This window comes from Planococcus citri, chromosome 4, assembly GCF_950023065.1.
Source record: "Planococcus citri chromosome 4, ihPlaCitr1.1, whole genome shotgun sequence".
Lineage (NCBI taxonomy): Eukaryota > Metazoa > Arthropoda > Insecta > Hemiptera > Pseudococcidae > Planococcus > Planococcus citri.
In genome coordinates this window covers 29,368,087-29,390,764 of record NC_088680.1, presented here as the reverse complement: position 1 = coordinate 29,390,764, position 22,678 = coordinate 29,368,087, and the positions used below count along the sequence as shown (strand labels likewise).

At 35.4% G+C, this 22,678-nt stretch overlaps 1 protein-coding gene across 6 annotated transcripts in view; it reads left to right on the top strand.

Annotated features, from left to right (window-relative positions):
* The window catches only part of vri (vrille), a 122,422-nt gene that overhangs the window by 75,423 nt on the left and 24,321 nt on the right, over positions 1 to 22,678 (top strand). Inside the window, exon 1 of one of the 6 annotated variants that reach the window (XM_065364817.1) lies at positions 3,120 to 3,776. The exons of 4 other annotated variants lie outside the window; for them this stretch is intronic. The gene's annotated coding sequence lies outside the window, so the exon portion shown is untranslated. Of the gene's footprint in view, positions 1 to 3,119; positions 3,777 to 22,678 lie in introns of those variants that run through there. One more of the 6 variants, XM_065364816.1, reaches the window with a different exon arrangement.

The window sequence follows — 22,678 nt, the reverse complement described above, 5'->3', positions numbered from 1 at the left end:
GGAGAGAGGAAAAACAGTTTCCCTTTAAACAGGTAAATTGACTTTTTAGGCCAGTTCAGCACTTTATCTGGGTGGATTTATGATGTAGGAGTGTAGGTATACACTTCATCCACTAAATACTGCTGAAAAAATTTTTAATAAAAATGGACAAAGCGCGTTTTGAAACATTATTTTTTTTTAATTTTTAGTGAATTGGCTATTTAGGTGAGTTTAACACCTCATTTTGGTAGGTTGATGATGTAGTAATGTGAGTTAATACTTCATCTACCAGGTACCACTGAAAACCCAACTTTGATAAAAATGGACAAAGCGAGTTTTGGAATATCACTCTTCATATGTGTCCAATGTGTTGCGCTTTTCAAAATCAGAACATTTCAACATTTGAAGATCAAAATTGCCTATTTTGCCACTCATTTTCATTACCTTACTTAATATCTACGGAACTCAAACAAAAATTAAGTCGAATCCGCGGGATTCTAATTTTAGAGAGCTCCCTTTTTATGCTATTTTTAGCCGACTAATTTTAAAAATCAGGAGAGGGTGGCAGTTTTGATTGAAATTTTAAAAATGGAGGGCACATCGATCGATCTGATCTGACTTGAAGCTCCATTTGCCTCATGAGTACCTAATCTTTAAACATTGCTAAAATATCAAAAAAATTTCCTATTACGAATTACGTCACCTTGATGCGCTCCTGGATTGGGAACAACTCAATTCATGATTCAAATCAGAAATTTCATGATTTCTTTCGTGATTTGAATCATTTTTTCAGACGTCCAAAGTCTCGCTTTTCTGCCAAAAAAAAAACAAAAAACAAAAAATCTTATCTTTTACCAAAATTGACAATGGTGTTGTTTTTTCCTAAAAACTGTTGTTTTTTTGCAAAAAATTTTAAAAGTTGAGAAAAAACGTCGTTTTTTCCATAAAGATTGCAAAAACGTATTGCTTCTTGCCCGTATTGCCAAAAAGTCGTACTTTTTGCCAAAAATTGGTCAAAATAATGAAAATGTTTGTCTTTTTGCGAAAAGTTTCAAGAAGTCTTGCTTTTCGCCAAAAATCACCGTCTTGTTTTTCACTTCAAAATGCAAAAATTTCGCATTATTAATCGCGAAAAAAATAATTTTTTACCAATTGGTAATTCTTAAAAATGATTGGTTCTTGCTAAAATCACCAAATTTTTAGTTTTTGATAAAAGTAAAATCTAAATTTATAATTTTTTGTTCTTGGTGATTTTTTATTGCATCAAAATTTTCTGCTCCCACTTTTGTCTTTTTTTTTGTTTTTTTTTTCAAGCTTTTTCACTCGTAGTTACAAAATTACTTTCTTAATTTTTTTTTCTTTTTTGAAAAAATTTATCAACTTCAAATTGATGATTCAAACAATTATTGCCAAGTTCATCTGAATGTTACTAAAATTCCATTAATTTTTTTTAGCAATTTTCAGTTATTTTCATTCCCTTTTTTCAGTTTTCAAATTTAATTTTGCAGAAATTCATTTCACTTTAATGGTATTTGATCAATTTTTGTTGCCAATGTCTTATAATCTACGCAATTTTCACGAAATTTTGCTCGAATTCTGAGTCGTTTCATTAATTTTTCATCATTTCTATTTTTTTAAAAAAGTTTTTACGTTGTTTTACGCGAGTTTTGGTTTTTATCAAAGTTTCATAATTTTTTAGTAATTTTTCAGAAATTTTTATGCAAATTTTAGAGCTGTTTTTCGGAGATGCTTTCATGTTATTTTTACCAAATTTCATTTTTGATATTTGGTCAATGTTTTCGTGATTTTCTATCATTTGTTTAATATTTGAGTATTTTTGCAATTTTTTACTCAAATTTCGAGACGCTTTGTCAAATTGCGGTCAATTTCAATTACAACATTATTTTCATGTCATATTTCAACAAATTTTCATGCAAATTAAATTTCGTGATTTTGCTGATTTTTTTTTATAAATTCATGGCGATTTTCAGTAGGTAATTCTGAAGTCATTTTCTACAATTTTGAAAAATATTTTCATGCCAATTTCAATGCATTTCATAGATGTTTTTGTGTCATTCCAACTACTTTTTTAATAATATTGTTGCAAAAATTTTCGCAATTTCACTGAAATTCCACCAATTTTTGATAAATTACAAACAAATGTGATTTCTATGCCTGTTTTACAGTTTTCATGATAGTCCACATTGTGAATTTTTTCCCAATTTCATTCCATTTTGATATGTAATAGGTAGGTACTTATTGGATCAATTTTTCGATCAATTTTCAACATTTTTTTTTTTTTACGTATTCTAGCATTTTTGTTTTGCTGATAACATTAAAAGTACAGAAAAAATTGGCATATTTTGGAGATTTCAATTCTCAAACACAAAAAATTGAATCAATTTATAACATTTAAAATTATCAATAAACACAGTAATATGTTCAAAAATGATCCGAAAATTGCATGATTCATAGTCATGAACTTATGAATCAGGAATTATTAATTTGTGATTCGTGAAAATAAGTGGAGTCACTTTTTTGAATAGTGATTAGTGATTCGTGATCCGTGATTTGAAACATATTTTCCGTAATTTTACCCAACCCTGGTACCTGTAGCCATGCTAGATTTGAAAAGTTATGAATAGAGAGGTAAAGTGTCGATTCCTCCTATAATTTGAGACTTGAAAGGAAGGAATCTGCTCAATATCGAATCTCCGAAAACTGGGTAAAAACAGTCGCCAAACGAAGTCGACGATAATTACGTAGACTGCGGGGGAGGGGAGGTGTTTGAGACGAATTACGCGAATAAATAGCTCGCGAGTCGCGATCGCGATCATCGATCGTAATACGTTGATTACTGCGCCAGGAGGAGGCTGCGGTGGCGGTACAATCTTGAGAGATACACTAGGAAACGTGAACGAAACATTGGCGGAATAGCGTGGTTTACTCGTTCATTTCCCCACTGAAAAACACCTCACCAAATTGTACCAATATCAACATCAACAACAACATCAACACACGAGAGAAGAAACAGAAACAAAACAAGCCGAATGGGCCGGGGCTGGGGCCGGGGAGGTGCACAGGAGGCACGCGAGAGACGACGACGAGAAAACCACGCTAAGTTGTAGAGGTAGACTGCTGTGTAACTACAGTAACTCTGCAGTGCGACGAGTACGGTGTACGCTGTGCTATTCATTACTACATCAACGTCAACATTACATTTTTTTTTACCCACACAGACGCACGTAGACCGCGACTCCGACTCGCGATCGCGAAGTGCACGAGTGCGGCGCTGCCTTCGACATAACTCAACATCGACTTCAGTCAGTTCAGTTGGTGGAGGTTCGTCGATACGCGAATCCGATTCCGAACGAATATTTCACGTTGTTGTGTCCTCGTCGAACGGACGTTTCGTGCGGCTGTTTATTTGAAAATGCTCGTAAAGGGTTGTTTACTCGACGTACTACGACGATAATACCTACAGTTTTTCCGGCTTTTCTCTGTTCTCTGTTGTCGCAGTGATGGTTACTTTTTGGTGAATTTTCGCGAAACGGTTTTATCTGCGAATTTTTTTATACATCTGATTCTGTTTTACTTGCGGACCGGTTCTTGTTGTGATAGTTTTACTGTTCGTTGTGTTCGTTTGGTTTTTATACATTTTTTGCTGTAATTTTTTTTTCCTTTTCTATTTCGTGTTTTTATTATTGTTATACTGTGAAGTGCATCGAACTTTACCTCAACAGGTGGCTGGAACTGTAAACGAGGATTATTTTTGTCGGATTTTATCTATTTGAATTGTGAGTAATGTTTAATTTTGTTTATTATTTTTATGGATTTTTTGGATGGGTAGAGTTTTTTTAGTGCTTGTGCTTTTTGAGCTTATGTGTTTGGATGTGTCGTGGTGGTTTTTTGGAGGGAAATACCCAGAGGTAAAACTGGACAGTTGGTCCAAAATAGTACCTATTTTCTCATATTTGGGTATCTCAGTGAATCTTTGATTTAAATTGTTCGTGTATTTTGATTGATTTACATCACCACACTTTGTGCATGGAAGATTTTTCCTTGCTGAGCGAGCCTTTGGTTTTTGAAAATTGTGGTTTTTATTCGAAACGAGGGGATCAAATGGTGCCTTATAATTTAAAAGTTTTCATGTTGTAGTTGTCTTCATTTTTGCCTATTCAGTGTAATTGCACCAAATCTCAAAAAATTCATTATTGGCATTCCTACATTTTTTGATTTTTTTCAGGCCTTTTCAGTTGTAGAGTCAAAATATTCTATTATTTAATTTTTAAGGAAAGGTGGACTGGTCTCAAAAAAGAAAATTTTTTTGTTTTGAGATTTAGTGTCTTGAAATAACAATTTTATTTTGTGCCATAGTTTTCATGTGGCTCAAATAATCATTCAATTTCTCTCAAAATACAGGTAACCAATCAGTATCATTTATGAAAAAAAATTGGAAAGCCAAATGATCAGAATCTGCTTATAATATTATAAATTAGTGAACTGTTTCAATTCATTTTAAATTTGATTATTCTGATAGAAAATATTGAACTTGGGAAATCCCAAATTTTGGTATCACAAATTTGAAAGATCTTTGAATTGGTAATTTTTTCGGCATTTTCGAGAGTTTCAATGAACTTTTTAAAAAAATTTAAAGTTCTATAAATAAATTCTTACATTTTTCTTTTCAAAAACAGTTTTATAGTACTTGAAACAATTGAATTTGCAAAGGGGATGCCCTTATTGTCATCAATCTCGAAAGTCAAAATTCTGAACTTTGAGTTTCAATCTCACCAGACCAGATATTGCTCCATGGAAATTTTGGTTCCACCCTTCAAAGAGTGGAAATTCCATTTCGCTTATAAAATTTTAATGTTTTTTTCATGCGAAATTATTTATTAACGTCAAGATGCCAAAGTCACGTCTATAAATTTTAGTGAATTACTCTATGATGTAATTTTTCTACGCTTGAGTCACGTATTTCTGAATTTTTCGAAGAAAAAAAATCTATATCTACCCGTTTCTAATCTGTTGAAAAAATATTTTGCAAGGGGCTCGAATTCCTTTTGAACTATTTCCCATCTCGCTTACGTAACTAATCACTCATCAATGATGAAATTGTGATGAAAAATCTAATCAATTACGTGTGTACGTAATACATACATAAATGAATGTACGAGTGTGTGGTAAAACATCATCATATTCGTACATTTATTGAAATATCTAATCTGCGTTTTTATCTATGTGTATTTCATAGTTGATTTCACCGTATCAAAGAAAAATTTTCAATTAAGGCCTGAAATTTTTCCTTGTTATCTAATAACACAAAAATACACACAGAAACATTGTAATTACTTTGTACGCATTAGTGAGTTTCCCTCTTATCAGTATATAATGAGTCTGTAATCTGCCAAAGACTCGACCAATCACCGTTCGCGATGGGAAAATCGAGGTTATCGTGATTCTGTATTGATTAGAGATCCAGAAAAAGAGAAACATGATATTTTTGCCGAATGATACGACTTTATTCAATTTACGTGGTTATTTGAGTACCTAAGTGTAGAGTGATCAATTTCGAAGTTATTGATCTTTCTGGCTCGGATAACCACGTGGTCAGGATCGATTTTTTTAGGGTGGGGGGGGGGGTGAAAATATCATTTATTTTTTATTCTTATGATTCGAGACTATCAGGTGATGGATGAGATTTGGTTCAGAGTTTTTTGAGACTTTTTCAAATTTTTAAAAATTTGTGGGAAAAACGTGTTTTATGGGCCAAGAGTAAGTATTAGGTAATTTCTTTGTAAAAAAAAGTTAGGCATCCCTTAGATGTTTTTGAATTTTTTTGGAAATTTGACCCGAAAAATTTTATTGTTTGATTTTTTTCAATAAAATGATTTTAAAGAAGCTTGTATCAGAAGTGATCAATTTTTAACATACAGACTGGATTTAGGCGTTTTGAATTGCCTCATCCTTCCTCTCGATAAAAATAATCCTAAAAAAATGGGACTAATATAAGTTACTCAACTATAGGGTTTTTTTGTGAGGAGGAAAATTAAGGATGGAAGCAGTTTTTCAAAGAAAAATTCAACAAGTGGGTTCTAAAAAAAGAGGAAAAATATTTAAAATGGAATTCTAAATTTAAGAAAAAAAAAGAGATTATCGATTTTTCAAAAAATGAAAAGAAAAAATCTGTACCTAGGCTGACAAAAAAAAGTTGATGGAAATTGTGTAAATGATCATATTAGGGAGTATTGATCCAAATTGAGAAAATTTTCCCCAAATTTTTGTGAACGTAAATTTGAATCAATTTCTCCAAAATTTGACCTTACAACGATTAAAGATTGAAAGAAATCCTCGTCTAGGTTCGGTTTTTTCTTTCAAGTAAACCCAACTAAATATACTTGTACATACATGCATATTACGAGTATAATACCTCTACCTCTATGGTAAGGTATAATACTCGTACGTAATAAATTGATCGGTGCGATAATACTATATAAATAACGAACACTTCTATAGGTATCCTTGTCGAATATCGAATATAGCTCGAAGCTAAAACCTCCGCATTTCAATGGCATCAAGTGGAAAAACTTAATTGTAATAACGCGCATATAATAGTAATATCGACTCACGAAAGATTAAGTTAAGAAATCGTTTGACTGGCACGATGCGGCCATTATGTAATTTTCAGCTTGGGTTGGGTGTTGGTTTGTAATTTGTGAAGTTGACGTAGTCCGAGTCGAAATATTAAAATCAGCGAGAAGAAAATTGTTTTTCGCGAGCTCTCGTTATTTTCTCTCACACAGCTGAGCTCTGCAGCAGCTCGGACTCTGCGCCTATGTGTATGTACATTACACATATGTATATGTACAGGACGTTGGCTCTTCTTCGTTTTATAAATATACATACACATTAACGAGGTGGTACGGTGAACTTAGGAATGTAATTAAAAATAAAGTCGTTACGTAATTAGGACGTACTTGGGTAAAATTTTCGGCGTCTGGTGTACCACCAGCGACGTGTACAGTGGATGAAAAAAGCTCGTTTTTCTTCATTTTGTTTACCTGATTGGGTAAATTTTTATCACAGTCGAACGTCGATTGTCGATTGCTCGTGCATGTAATTGTTTTTCGACCGATTCTAATGCGCAGATAATTCGCCTTCTGCAGCATATGGCATGTGACCGCGTGTGCTTGGTGTGTAGGTGTTATGCAATTTGCCAGCTACAACGCTCGGAACGTGCTTTTTATTATGATGTACGAGGGGATATCTGCGTATGTATTTTTCTCTTTCGACGATGGTGATGATGATGATTTATCATGAGTAAGCAGGTGTATTGTTTGCAATGGCTGAGGCGATGAGGTGGTGGTGGTTGTGGTGTCATCGAACGAAAATTTTTACCTGCGAGCTGTGTAAGTGTAGCTTGCACTTGGTGGTTGGCGGGAAATTAATCCCGGTGATGCGGAAATTTTTACGAGCCTGTGTTCGCTGAGTTGTGCGAACTGGTTGTTGTACTTATCACGTAATGTAATTGCCATTTTGACCGTGTTCCTTGACTTTGAATCGAGTGTTGCTGTTGCATGTGGAGTTGTTGTTGTTAGGTAACTTTATTTCATCTAAGGTTAGTTGCATTTTTTTTGGTGGAGTGATTGATTTTTTTTTGAAGTGATTTTTTGTGCTCGAATGTTGTTGGTAAAATGGTAGTTAGGATTTGATTAGAGTAGGAGAAGATTTGGGGAATTTTGTTGGAAGAATTGTTGGTCTGGATCGTGGAAAACCCGTCAGTTCTGAGAAAATCTTTCAGATATGACCCAGTCGTTGGAAATGTGTTTCAGAAGAAGGCTGGGTGGGACAGAATTCAGAAGGGAAACTTGAAAAGATGATTGGATGTTGTGTTGGTTTGGACGCAAGTGACGAAAATGTGAAGTTTAGGAAAGATTGCAGATTATCATTCTTTTAGCAATATTTTTACTGATCAGCTCATGTCTAATGAGACTTGATTTGATCAACTCATATTTTTCCTTGCACTGGTACCTTTTTCAATTTTTGATAGAAAATTGGCCAAAAATTTAGTAAAATTAACTGAAATATTATGGTCAATATCTCTGATTTCCTGTGGAAATATTTTTTACTCATTCTCGTCAAAGTCAAATTTTTTTTCAATTTGGAAAAATCTACCATCACTGGTAGAAAAAATTGTAGGCTTTCAATTTCCATCAAATTGCACTAAGTATGATGTATTTCGAGTTGATATTAGTGTAGACTTGAGTTTTGGCCTCTTGAGTGACTCGGAATGGGGTTCAGGGGTTCCCAAAATCGTGCAATTAAAATTAAACATAGAAAAAATTGACAAATTTGGGTTAATGGTGTAGTTGGACGTCTCTTATGACGAGAAAAACATGTTTTGGATGAAATTGACCAATTTAAGCGACAAAAATTGTTAAAAAGGAAGTTTGTTTTGCATTTTTCAAGGTCATTCACCCATGAATACAAAAAATTCTGAGAAAATATGTGTTGTGCATTTACCATCTAGGTGAGATACAATAATGTATATTTTTTTCATAATTGCATTCTGAAAGAAGTGACCAAAAGTTCCATTTCATTTTCCCCAGAAGATATGGTTGAAAAAAATTCCAAAAAATGTCCTTAAATAGCCGTTGAGAATGTGTATCATCCCTGCAAGTTTGAAAAAAATTGAATGATAACTCCCAAAGTTGGAAATTTTCAACTGAAATTGCAATTTCACCCCATTTGAAGGGGCTAGAACTGATCTGGTGCTCTAAAAATTTCATCATAGGAGTTTTGGACCATAAGGAGCAACTTCCGCTGGTTAATTTCAAAATCTGAGGATGAGGTCAAATCACTCATTTTTAGCTGGCTATGCTCTTTATGACCCTTTTAAAGAAGAATACATATTTCAAGTTTTCTCAAAAGGGAACGTTGTATTGCATCAATTTTCTATCCTGGATCATGGATGTCTTAAAAATGTAAAAATCAGCATTCAAGGAACCCCTAGTTCAAAATCAGGGTAACAGGTTGGGTAAAATTCAAACATTGAACAAATGTTCTAAAGAGAAATCTGTTTATAGCTCAGAATTTGAAAAAAATCTTCCAAATTCAGGAACCCGAAGAAAAACTTGACTCGTTCTTCTTGATTTAAATCTCTCCCTCCCCTAACTATTAAAATCTATGATGGCTTTTTAGCTTATAACAATTGAGGAAGCTTCCTGCAAATGAACTTGGATATACCCTGCTGCCTCACCACTCAACGGGCATATAAACCATTAAATTACGATTTTATGCTCTAGTATGGTATCTACACACTTAGCACGTGTTATTAATAATCATCCGGGTAACCGTTTCTAGAGCTCGATGTTTTTTATTGTGCCAATAACCACGATGTTTGTCAATTACTCGTTTATTTTTTCCGATGTGCAACAGTTAGGCGCAACAAACTGATAATTATAGACGCGAGGAAAACTCATAGGTGTATATCCCTTTCTGCAAAGGTGTATGATTGAAGAACGTGGATAAACGACCTGGATAGGTCCATAGACAGTGAACCACATACTATGCATACTCATTTAGAATGACAGATACAGAAATGTGCGTACCTACATACATACATTTTAAAAATAAATATGTAATTTTTGTTTATTCTGACGTTAGTATACTTGGTATGGTTTATGCTGTTTGCGGTGCTGTAATTTAAATTCAACTCGTTATTTTCCCACTTGGTCATCGTGATTGCCGTATGGTAGTTCCGTTTTTTCATGGCCATCATTTTAATCTCCTTATTGGTGTAATGCATGCGAGAAATAAATTGAGATAGTGACCATTAAACGGCTGTTAATTTGAGTTCTTAATGGCGTTTGTATTAACCGTTGACGGTCAGCTTGTCTTCTAGGTCATTTTGTAGATTCTAATGTAAGTAAATTAACCTAGTTACCGTCCGTCGTTGACTCCGCGAGTGTCACTTGAGTGTGAAATGAGTCCGACAACGACCACGACGACGACGTCGTCGTGCCATACTTCTTCGTCTCTTCTCGTTCGTTTTCCATAATCCATGCTTGGTAAACCATATTCTTCTTGTATCATTTGGTATTCTTATAATATCAAATCACGATGAAAGATCTCTATAAATGATTTAATCGTTGCACGATGTGGCTGTCGAGACGATTTCGACGATTTAATTCCATCCATGTTTTTTTGAAATATGCTCGAAAATACATTGTTTGATGTGTATTTTTGTAGCATGCTGTTCTTTTGACAAATGATGATGTAAATCATCGCCCTGTACGATGAATAACGCAGTAACAGCTGCGAAAACAATATTCTATCTATTTATAATAAAATTGCGCAATCGTTCCCTATAAACACACGAAATTTCTGATGTGTTTGAAACGTGCGTCTATGCACACACTTATATTTTAGCCCGAAATGTAAATTATCAAACATTATAATATACATTGATACCGTATAGCATGAGCAATTGATAAAAAAAATATCGTCGAGTACTTTCGCATAATATTGGTTATTCACGTGATCTGGGTTTATTACATTGACGGGTAAATCGTGAAACCTGTACTCATACGTGTATTAGTTGAGATATTTTTTTAGTAGAAAAATATGATAATATTCCCTGATGTAATACTAGAGGTATTTTATTTTGATTGAGAGATTTTCCAACCTCCAAGTTGGAATAAAAAAATTCATCTGATTGAGAAAAATTGCAAGAATTGTACTCATTGCGCTTACAGGTTGTTGAATGCAACAGTTGAGTAACAATAGATTCGCGGAATAGGTGCCTAGTTGTCTAGGTTTATCTATAATCACAGCCGACTGTTTGTTTAGGGGTGAGGGTCTATCCTACACACGTGTCGTCTACGTTGCGTACATTTGAAAAGGGATGGTGGGGAACGGTGGGGAACACGTGTGCTATTCCGGGTTACGCGCAGCAGGTTGTTTAGGGGTGGGGTGGTTACTGTGACAGACCGTTTAGATTATTGGCTAGGATGTACATAAAATAGATGCGTTCGGCGATTGTGAGGGCAGCGGAAGGGTACAATTCCGCGTAATCTAGATTTACATATTATACAACAGGTTGTTATTTCACTCAACAGTTGCGCGTAATAGATACAATGTATTTTTCTGTGTATAACATAACGTAATTTGCAAAGCAGGATTGCTCCAGGGTTACCTACCAATACTTATTTATTTTTTTTGCGAATAAACTAGTACGTACTTTATGTGTTTTTTCCCTGTCGTAAAGTTCGCTCGGTATTAAATTTGAAACACATGCGGTGATTTGTGTTCTTGTAAACACGCGGCGGTGTTGAAAAAAAAAGCGGAATTCCCACGATTGAAAATTCACTCTGCACAAAGCTCGAATGCACGCGTAGGTGTTTCAAGAAAAACGTATTTTGGAAATCAAAGAGAACTATAATAAACAGGTATTTTAAATAAATTATATAGGTATTCCAAAGTTGAGGTTGAGTGTAAACGTATCGAAAAATGATACAAAAATTTTATCATGTAGTCGTTAATTAAAGAGGTTTTGTGTAATTTTCACAATAGAAGTAATTGCTCGAATGTTATTAGCGTTCGAATGTTGCGCTAATGGCAACATTCTGTTTAATATTGTGGAAGGTAAGAGTACGTATAAAAGAGTAAATTTTGCCACGCGAAAAAATTCTTTTTCAATATTTGGAATTTTTATTAGTAGCATTGGCGTTTATCCAGATCGTCGTTCAGTGAACTCGATAATCAGTAGTTTGTTTATGAAAATATACATTTGTAGAATGTGGTCGTATAAGTAGTGTGCAAGTCTTGAGAGGAATGTGCTGGTGGAAGGTGGATGAGGAGGTTGTCTATGTTTGTGTTTTCGTTTCATTAATTGAATGGTCGTGGTAACCTGGCCTTGAGACTTTTGAACTTTGATTTGTGCCAGTTGCTGGGAGTAGGTTTAGAGGTGCTTTATGGCTAGGAAATAATAATTCAATTGATGGCCCGTTTATATGGTACTTTTTTTTTTTTGTTATTTTAGCAATGAAAACAATAAGGTCAATGCTCTCGTAGTTTATGCGAATTTTTTTTCATTAATGTGTGAGAATGTTTGTATACAAAAGAGGAAAAGCTAATCGTCGACGAGTTCTTTTTATTTTGCAAATAAATCAATCAAGTCTAGACATCGTTCGTTTGCAAATTTTGTTCCCTTGTTTTCTTCTGTTGCCAATTGCGTAATTTTTTTTTATAAATTTGAGATAAAGAAAACGCGACGAGCGGTGTTGGTCTGTAAATTATATAATCTGGTTGTAAAATTAGCGGAAACAATTTTTTTTCATATGAAATAGCGATTACTCATTGTACGTAATAATGTACTCTTAATACATATGAATCATCAGTTCAGCTCTCAACGTTTTGCCACTCGCCAGTAAAAAATTTTCCCCCTGCTTCGACGCTCTGGCTCTGCGTAAATACCCGTGAAGTATCCCATCTACACAGATGGGTATCTCGATGTTGCGATAATATAATTGTTTACAGTGCTCATGTGTGTGTATATAACGTCATAGTACTCGACGCGTTTTTTTTGCTGCTTTTCACGTAGCAGAAAAATTTTTTCAGGGTCGTCTTTGTTTGGCAAATACACGGAGGCGGTGTAATGGCGCCGATGTTGACCATTTAGGTAGATTTCCTTGATGTAATTTACTACGGTTAGGTGACCTGAACGATTGTTTGTGTCGTCTGATGAGAAAGGATTGTGTGAGGTGTTGATAGGTGGATTGTTGATCAGTTTTTGTCGTTGTGTGAAGTTTGTTTTGTCAGCGATCTTGATTGGAAGTGGAGTGGTGGTTGAAGATGTTGAGGGTTTCAATTGATTATTTCATGCTTGTTCTCGAGGCTGACTTCTTTGTGGAAATCTTCGGGTATTGACTTGATTGAGGAGACCTCCAGTGCAGACATCACCAAGGAATCCTCCAGGTCCACTACTGGATTCTTCATTGATGTCAAGATCTTCAATGCACTTAATGACATTTTGAATGAGCTTCAGGTTTGAATCAGGAGACTTCCTCAGTACATGTCTGATGTCAGCATAGACTTGGGTCACTTCTCTTGGGTTAAGACACCCGGTGGAGGCTCTGGAGATTTACATTCATTGAAGAGCTTCAGAAATACCCTGAGTGGGCATGGGGTCTGATGGAAAGGTGCTGCAAGAAGCTGGTGCAGAAACAAATTTTGAAGATGAATTCTGTTGAAGCTTTTATTGGTGACTGTTTTCTCTGAAAGTCTTTTTATACGTTTCAAATTATGGGAGGTCTTGCTTCCTGGAGTCCCAACATTTTTCTACGTCAACATTCTTTGCACGATTTCTTCAAACGTTCATCTCTTCTATATGAGCCAAGATCTGAAGTTTTTGAGGAAGTTCACTTCGAATGATCATCCAAAGATGCCAGATTGATTATTCCTTCCTACAAATTCACAATTTTGAACCTATCTGTGAATGTGTTGTGAACACGAGTGGGAATCACTGAAACAAGATAGATGAGAAAACGTTAATTAAAAATGGTGTTACAGAGATTAGATTTGTAAGAATCGTTAAACATGACTAATTAACCTGTTCGGGACAGTACGAGACGAAAACAATATGGGATATTGAAAAATAGTCTGCGTGAATCATCATTATATGCGATCTAGACCTTGAAGGTAGCAGAGGAGTTCAAAAACATCATCTTGGTCGTCGTCATCGTCCTGCTAAATGGCGCTGGCGTAGAACTTGGGCCAACTCACCCACATAGATCGAATCAATATTTTATAATATTCATATTCTCAACGACATTATATTGTGTATGTGGTGAATTATCAACATCGATGTAGCGCTAATGTTGCGGTTGAGTACACAACACAAAACGTGGTGTTTACTTTTATCATGGTATTGGTAATAGAATTGAATCGAATGGAATGTGGATTAAGATTTGGTGGAAGATGGCCTTACAGTATGTGGGAGTGAAGGCGATTAACAAATCAATCGACGTACATATATGTATCATTTACTTTATAATATTATAATAGCTAGGACATGTTTTATTATCCGTAGTAAAGTAACACAAAGAAAAAATGTGGGTGTAATCGACGAAAATATCTGCGCTTGTATATATAGAGGTCACCTGGAAGATAAAGACCTTTGAATATATACCCATAGAGGACAGACCCTGAGCTTGGATTGCGTAATCGGCAATTGTGATCATAGAGGAGAAAGAGGATGGTGAATTCAAAGCGTGTAATCGACGCGGAATTAAATTATGCTGGAACGCGTGTTCATGGGGATTCGCAGCAGGCCTGGATGAGCGTCGCTGATTGGTAATTATGGCGCGTGATTCGCCAATTCACGTTTCATTGTGAACGATCGGTGAGATAGAGAGAGATAGATGGCCGTTTATGTACACGATCGAGTATGTAGACTGTGTGTTCTGTTGCAGGATTGATGGCGATGTCGATGGCGCAGAGCCTTCGGGCTTTCTGCGGTAATCACGTTAATAACCTTTAAGTTTCATCTACCTCTGGCTGCGCGAATATTCGACAAGTACGAGGTTAAACTTGGATAAATATTGGCGCGATTGTTGTAATAATAGTGCTAAAGTTGCGACGATTGACGATCTATAAGATCGCGATACATGAATGTTTTGTTCTTGAAAAGGTTTGCATAATCGACTGATGTATATGGATGATGATGTTTATAGTCCTAAAGCTCTTATACTCGTAGTAAAGGTGACACGAATTTTGCACCTTGGATGATGACGTGTGATGTATTGACTATAATCGAAGGACGTACTGTAAATGACATATTTGCGCCTTGTTTTTCTTCAATTCGCAAACAATCGTATAGGCCTAGGAAAAAAGAATCTAAAAAGATGATTGTAATCGTATGGTCGTATATTAAACGTAACATTAGATACGGTAGGAAGCGATTGTGTAAATTTCCTGAATGCAGTCGTCGAAGCGTACGCTTATTTAACCTCTACCTTGGAGAGGATTTTATGTGGCTCGGGCTCGGACTCGGACATACTACGTATTACGTCATTTACGCGTTATTACGTGGCTCGAATGGCAGGTCATTCTTTCGTGCTGTAATAAGTAATAACACACCTTGGCCGTAGAATATTCGCCCTTGTTTTGCATTACCGATGATGTAGTTTTTTTAATGCCAGCCTTTCATGCCTCGTGTACCTTCTAACCATCTTATTAAGACTTCTCGGGCATTCGGCGAAATTTTTTTTTTTTTGCGCTTACCAGAGGACCACTGTGCAAAGTTACAAGATATTATAACCTAGCCGCGTTCAAATCGATCCTCGATTACCGACTATAACCAAAGAACCGTTACTTCCTCGAATGGCTGAGAATTAGGCAACAGGTTCGTGCGTGTAACTGGTAGACCGGATTTGGGTGGGTATTGAGTTTCAACAGGGCACGATGCGATGCGATGGTTGTTTCACGCAGAAACGGAAATTATAGTGTGCGATGTTTTTCGTGTAGCTAATTTGAATGGTCAAGATGATGGAATGTGGTGTTGTATAATAGACGTCGACGTCGTCGTCCAAGTCCAAGTCCAGGTTGTTGTTTCCTTTTTTTTTCTGTTTCTAGTCAGGTTCTATGTAATAATATGTACTTTAGTGCGAATATTCAACAAGTAGCCGGGCACGTTCGTCCTTTAGACAATAATACGCTGTCATGGTTCACCTAAATGAGCCTTGTTAAGATAAGGTTCTGGTTGTGGTCAATAAACGACTGTCATCTAAAACCTTTTTATTGTAGGTACTTCCGTCTTTGTTGCAATTTTACCGCTGTAATGTGGTTTATGATTCATTCACGATCGGATTGGATTGTGCGGATACAAAATAGCGAATTTCATGAGTGTGTTTTGGTTCGTTTGAAAATTTTCCTGACTGAGATCATCTGCGAATATTGATGATGGTTCTGAGAAAAACTTCGAAATTTTTGATCTATCATTATGTGTTTTTTTTACCTGGCGGAGGGGATTTTTCCTGTGGTGAAATTCACCAAAAGTGTGGGTGAACTCGTATTTGTGAGAATTTGCCAAATTTTTGGAAATGGTAGCAGAGCGTGGTTTTTATTTTTTGATTGTGATCATGCAATGTTTCATTAACATGGGCTTAGGTTACTCAGATTATCAATCTGAACATTTTTGAACGATTTATCTAACTTGAAAAAAAAAATATCGTCATTAAACCGTCTAAACTTCTGATCTATCATTATGTTTTTTGACCTGTCAGACGTTATTTTTCATGTGAAATTCGCTTCAAGTGCGGAGAATCTCGCATTTGTGAGAATTTGCCAAATTTGTGGAATTGGTAGCAGAGTGTGGTTTTCATTTTTCGATCAAAACCATGCAAAATTTCATCAGCATTGGGTTAGATTACTCAGATTTTCAATTTCAAAATTTTGAATGATTCATGTATTTTTTAAAAAAAAAGATCATCATTTAACCTTCAGAATTTCTTATCTATCATTGACATTACGGTTTATGACCTGACAGACATCATATTTTTTCATGTGAATTTGAAAATCGCTATAAAAGTGCAGAAAACTTCGCGTTAGTGAGAATTTGCCAAATTTTTGGAAATGGTAGCAGAGCGTAGTTTTTATTTTTCGATAGCAACCATGCAATACATCAGCTTTGGGTTAGGTAACTCAGATTTTTAATTTAAAAATGTTGAATGATTCATGTATTTAAAAATAAAAAATATCATTATTGAACCTTCAAAATTTCTGTTCTTTTATTATGTTTTATGACCTTACAGACGTAATTTCTTCTGTGAAAATCGATATTAAAGTGTAGAAAAACTCAGCATTGAAGAGAATTTGCCAAATTTTTGGAAATGGTAGCAGAGCGTGGTTTTTATTTTTTGATTGTAACCGTGCGATAGTTGATAGGCATAGGTTCGGTTCATTATTCAGATTGATTTCAAATTTCAACATTTTAAATATCTCTGTTAGTTAATCAATGGTAGCAGAGCTGTGGTTTCATCATTTGTTTTATTTTTGCCAGTTTCATGAGCTACCTACCCACTTTTCCATTCTGTTTTAGTCATTGCTTATTGATAAACTTTTGCATTTTTGAAATGTTTTGGAATTCAGCATATGGTAGCAGAGCAGTGGCTTATATGTACCTTGAAAGTAATCAAATGTAAAAATATTAAAAATGCAATGGATTACAGATCCTTGAGTGGAAAATCGTGTCATCGTCTAATTCTCCAACGACGTGTCACTTCAATTTTTTTATTTTTGATGACAGAGATACATCCACACTTCACAGGTTGAAGATGAAATCATCAAAACCATTATTTTGGATCTGATACTGTGTATGAATGAGTTATATTCAATTTTGAATTCTTGAGGAACCATCGTTGTTGATGCTCATTAATGATCTGCTCATGGAAGCAGAAAATTTTCGCACTTGAGATTTCAACTTTTCGCAATTTTAATTGGAACTCTGAAGAGCAATCGTATGATCAACCAAAATTAACGAATACCTACTTGAACTTGAACCTCAGCAAGAACTACTTAGGTATACCAGTCCATTGAAAATTGTTAGATAATTTGACTCTAGCAGGTGGCAGGTTCTAGGTCTGTAAAACTGACTGGTCATGTCCTGTCATCTTGGTGACATCGAGGACATCTTGGTTCTTTTGGTGTGAATTCTGTCTATTCATAGCAGCAACTAAGATATGTCCGAGCTCATCTACGCTTATCTAAGGTACATATGAATTGTGTAACTGATTATGAAAATTCCAATACATTTCCAGAATGTGCAGCTTATGTGGCTCATCTGGTAAATCTTCACGCATCAAAGCGCATCGAAAAATTAAACGGTATAGAGAGAAACTGGTACTTGAAATGGAAATGAGGGAAGGTGTGCAGTACATGAGGATGCATACTCATGATGTATGAAGAATACAGAAACGTTATGCGTGTATACTGTATACAGAAGATATAATAGATGTTCATAGATAAAGGCGAGCAAGTCGAAGATGAATGGCCTCGATGATGATCGGTGAAACATTGACCTTGGAAAATAAGAGTAAAATGTTGGAAAACACTGAACTGCAGGCTGTAGTATTATTCAATCTGCGATCATTGCCACCTCGTATATACCTATGACTATGAGGAAAGACCTTTTCACGTGCTGAGGAAAAAAATCAAATCTTTTCGTTTAGGTCTGCTCGCATCGGTCACGAAAATTGTTCGTATAACTGTTCACTTTTGAACAGCTTCTCTAAAAATGTTGAGCCAGTTGTCGGCATACATTCTGGTGTACATATTTTGTCGTGCGTTCGTGTACGTGTGTGTGGATACGTTTGTGGGTATATGTTATGCGTTTGGCAAGTTCTATGACCTAGTTCATGTTATTACCGCCTTTCTACCACTTCTCTCTCAATGCTGGTCCGACTCCGAAGACGTATACGTATCTTTTTTAGTAGTACACATCCGCGTTTGTCTGGTGTCCATGTGTGAGTTGTGTATATACTCGCGATACTCTAATCAAGACATGCGGCCATGGTAATGGACATAGTTGAGATACCCGTTCGACCGTTAAATCGTTGTCAAGATGAGCATTTCCTTCGAAATGGAAAATTTTTTACTGAAATTTTCCGCCAGCGGTTTCGTAATTTACATCTTTAATGTTACGAAACCGTATCTACTCTAATAGGTGCACAATGCACATGGCGATTTCTTGGAAATTAGCAATTATGCTGATAGATTACCTACCTTATAACCCTCTTGGCTCTTGGTCATGGTCTTATGTATTCGTATTGTGCGATGAGTAGGTATCATTGTTCGGCATGTGTACTTAGTTACTGTACTTTGTAGGTTAGCTATGAGTGTTGTATGCGATTATGTTGTGTGGATGTGGAGCATCTTTGGAAGTTTAACCTGGTCGAGTATTGTCCGACCACAAAGTGTGTCATGTGTGATTTTACTTACTAAATGAGTATTTTTGTGTTAGCTGAATGTATTTACTAGACAAATGCGTGTACTTAATGCCTATTGTGTATGCGTACCTATTGATGATGCGTATTAATTTGAATATTCACAAGGTAAAAGGGTTTTGAAATTTTTGGTGTCAATAATGAATGATTGAAAATAAATGTAGGTAAGATGTTGGGTATTGAGTTGAAGAACATAAATCTTTCTGCGAGTGTAAATATTGGGAATATTCTGCAATTTTTGACGGATTCTGAGAATAACAAGTCTCTGATGAGAATGGATCAGGAAAACTGAAAATTGAAGCGTTTTCTGATGAGAGAACCTTATGAAATCGAAGTGACCGATTTTAACGAAACCAAGCTGGACGCTAGACCGAAAGATCATGAACCTCTAAAACTACCGTACAACCAACATTTCTGGTGCTTAGTTCATTTTTGATTTTTGGCGAATTTTTGTAAATTTAAAAAGTTGAAAAAGTGTTTCAAAGGTGATTTTAAAACTTTTTCATGAAATGTAATTTTTTTGAGCAACGTGAATCAAGGTGAATCATCCTTTCAATTCGACCCCCCCCCCACATCAACAACTACTCGTTTTGAGCCATTCTGGAGCCTCCAGTAAATTTTCTAATTTTCTCCAGAAATTTCAAATTGCTCTGGAAGGGCCAAAAATGAACTTTTGCCCAATACAACTGTGGTGGGTGCTTATTGGGCAGTGGGCACCCTCTTGATTGTTTTTGGTGGCTATTGCAAAATTCCAAGAGTATAAGTTCAAAAGTAAATTTTTGACCAATTTGTAAATTCCAGAAAAAGTGAATAAAATCAAATTCTCAAGGAAGGCATATAACGAGTGGTTTTTTCGATAAGGTTGAAATTTGCACAAATGGTTGTATCTAGTCTGATCCCTCTCACTTCCCAGATCCAAATTCCACAATTTCAATCCATTCTAGGAGCCTTCAACGTGATTTTAAATTTCTCCGGGATTTTAAAATTTCTCCAAAAAGCATGAAAATCAATTTGGGTTGCTAAATTGAAAATTGAATTGTGGCTCGTTTTCGAGCATTTTAAAAAGTTTACTTATTTAAAAGGTGAAAATTTTTGCTTTTTGTAAAAAATTGACAAGTAGGTATATCTCGTTTTTAAAAAAAAATTCTACAAAATCTTGCCTTTTCCTCAAAATTGAGTAGAGATACCAAAAAGCGAGTGTTTTTTGGGCAGAAATCACCAAAACGTACAGTTTTTCACCGAAATGTTGAAAAATAGTTCAACTTTTTTGATAAGAATTGCACAAAATAGCTTTTTTTGAAAATAATTGTCAAACAATCTTACTTTTTGCTTTTTTTAAAAAAAAAACAAAAATTCTTTGCTCAAGTCTCACTTTTTTCCAAAAATTTCTCAAAGGTTTCGCTTTTTAGCCAAAAATAGTCAAAATTCCCAAAAAGTCCTACTTTTTGCAAACTTATCCCAATTCCCGTATTTTGCCAATTTATTTCCAAAAATTACCACTTTTTAGCAAAATTTTGATGTTTTGCTTTTTTGTCAAAAATTTCTAAGAAGACGGGATTTTTGCTAAAATTATTGTCAAAGTCTCGTTTTCTGTCAAAAATTGCAAATAGTCCCAGCTTTTGTTTAAATTGCCGGAAAGTTTTTTTTTTCAAAAAATTTTCAAGTCTCACTTTTTCTAAAAAATTATTGTGTTGTCGGGTTTTTTCAGGAGTTGTGAAAACGCCCTCTCTTCTGCTGAAATTGTCAAAAGTCTCGATTTTTGACAGAAGGTTCACAAATTCACTTCGTTACCCAAAATTAACAAAAAATCGAATGAGCTAGCTAGCTCAAATCTTTTGTCAATAATTGTCGAAAAGTCCTGCTTTTGGTGGAAATTTTACAATTAATTTTTGTCAAGACGTAATAAACAAATTCTAAAAAAAAGTCTCATTTTTTAGATTTTAATTGAAAACGAAAAGTTCTGTTCTTTTTAGTGATTTTTTGCTATAAAATGTTTTGCCCATGTTTTGTCACTTTTCTGGTCACTTTTTCGAGTTTTTTTGGTTGCTACAGTTATTTTTTTGGCCTGGGTTTTGGCAGGGAGTTTCATATTGAGTGTTTTCCAAAAATCTCGGTCGCATTGAAATCAAAATCAAACACCTCGAACGCCTCGTTGTAAGTTTTCTTATTTTTATTTAAAATATCTCAAAATGACACGTCATTTTCATTCATTATTTTTTGTTGAAACAAGAGCAGAGATCTCAAGTGTACTATGTTGTTTTTTTTCTAGCCTGGCGATCAACGGAACTCTATTCCATCTAGTTTTTTCAATCGCCCAATATTTTTTCTGCATTGTCAATTCCATAAATTCAATAAGCACCTAAACCACTGCATAATTTCAGATTAGCAACGTATTCTGTTATTCTTAGAACTTGGCCATTCTAATTCTTTCGACGTGCTTCCCAAATAACGCGAAATTTGATTATTCATCATTAGATTAGGTGGAATAAAGCACAAGATTGTGTGGTCATACACCTCCATCTAGTTTATTTTTCCATCAAAAAATGATTTGCATTTTTAAAAAATATATGTACTATGTTCATCTTCAGCACCCATCGAGCAAAAAAATTGGATCATCGTTTCTTATCCTACGCTATAGTTATTCTTCAGGGGCGGCAATTTCCATAGTCTAAAAAGCCCCCTGACCCCCTTCATTAATAACCAATACGACGATAAATAACTGCAAAAAAAAATACCAGTTCATCTGCATTACATACTACGATCGTCGTCGTCGACCAGTCTGAACACATTTACACATCCCACAAATGATCTAATTTTCTGCCATTAAAATACGCCCATATTTACGCGCCGATTCCGTTATAATGTCTTTGAAGCGGGCAGCGGGCTCGAAAATGGCTACGTTGTGCATGAGTTAAATTACACGTATTATCGAAGAAAATAGTACCACGGAGAGAGAGACAGAGACAGATAGACAGGACGAATGCATAATGGAAAAAAATGCACCCAAATGTTTAATCGCTTTGCAATGACAACGGTTCCATTGTGACCTGGGATATTGGTGCAGAGCGTGTGTTGTGTACTTGTAGGTACCTACTTGTTGTTTCATTGGTTCATATTGCGAATTTGCTGCTGGCTGGTGTATTATTTAAAAACGTTCGTGGTTCGTAGGGTATAGTATAGTCGTACGTGTCGATTAAAAGAGTATTTTGCAGTCTTCGTCACGTTTCTAGGAAGCGATTACATTATTGAAATTATGAAAAAATACAAGAAGAAGAAGCAAAACGAAACGAATGCTGGTGTACGATGACAACGATTGCATCATATGCGCGTGTATCGTCGTAGAGCGTTCAGGTATTACCCATTTCAACGGTATCTTCCGCACAGAACATCGAACGTCGAGTTGAAAAGAAAAATACGACTCGCTATTGTGAATCATTTTTATGGTAATGAGATTCATATGATTGTATTGTAGTATATACGAAGCCGCCGCAACATAAAGGTGTGTGTACCCTAGCAGGGGCAGGGGCACGGGCACGGGCACGGGCACCCAATAATGAGAAGATATGTACATATTGTTTGTGTACGTGTAAAGTACGAATACAACAAGCGTACGTCTACGTACACATTAATGGAATGTTTATTTTCGCGGTTCGTTCGCATTTATGCGAAGTGAAGGAAGATCTACTGCTGTG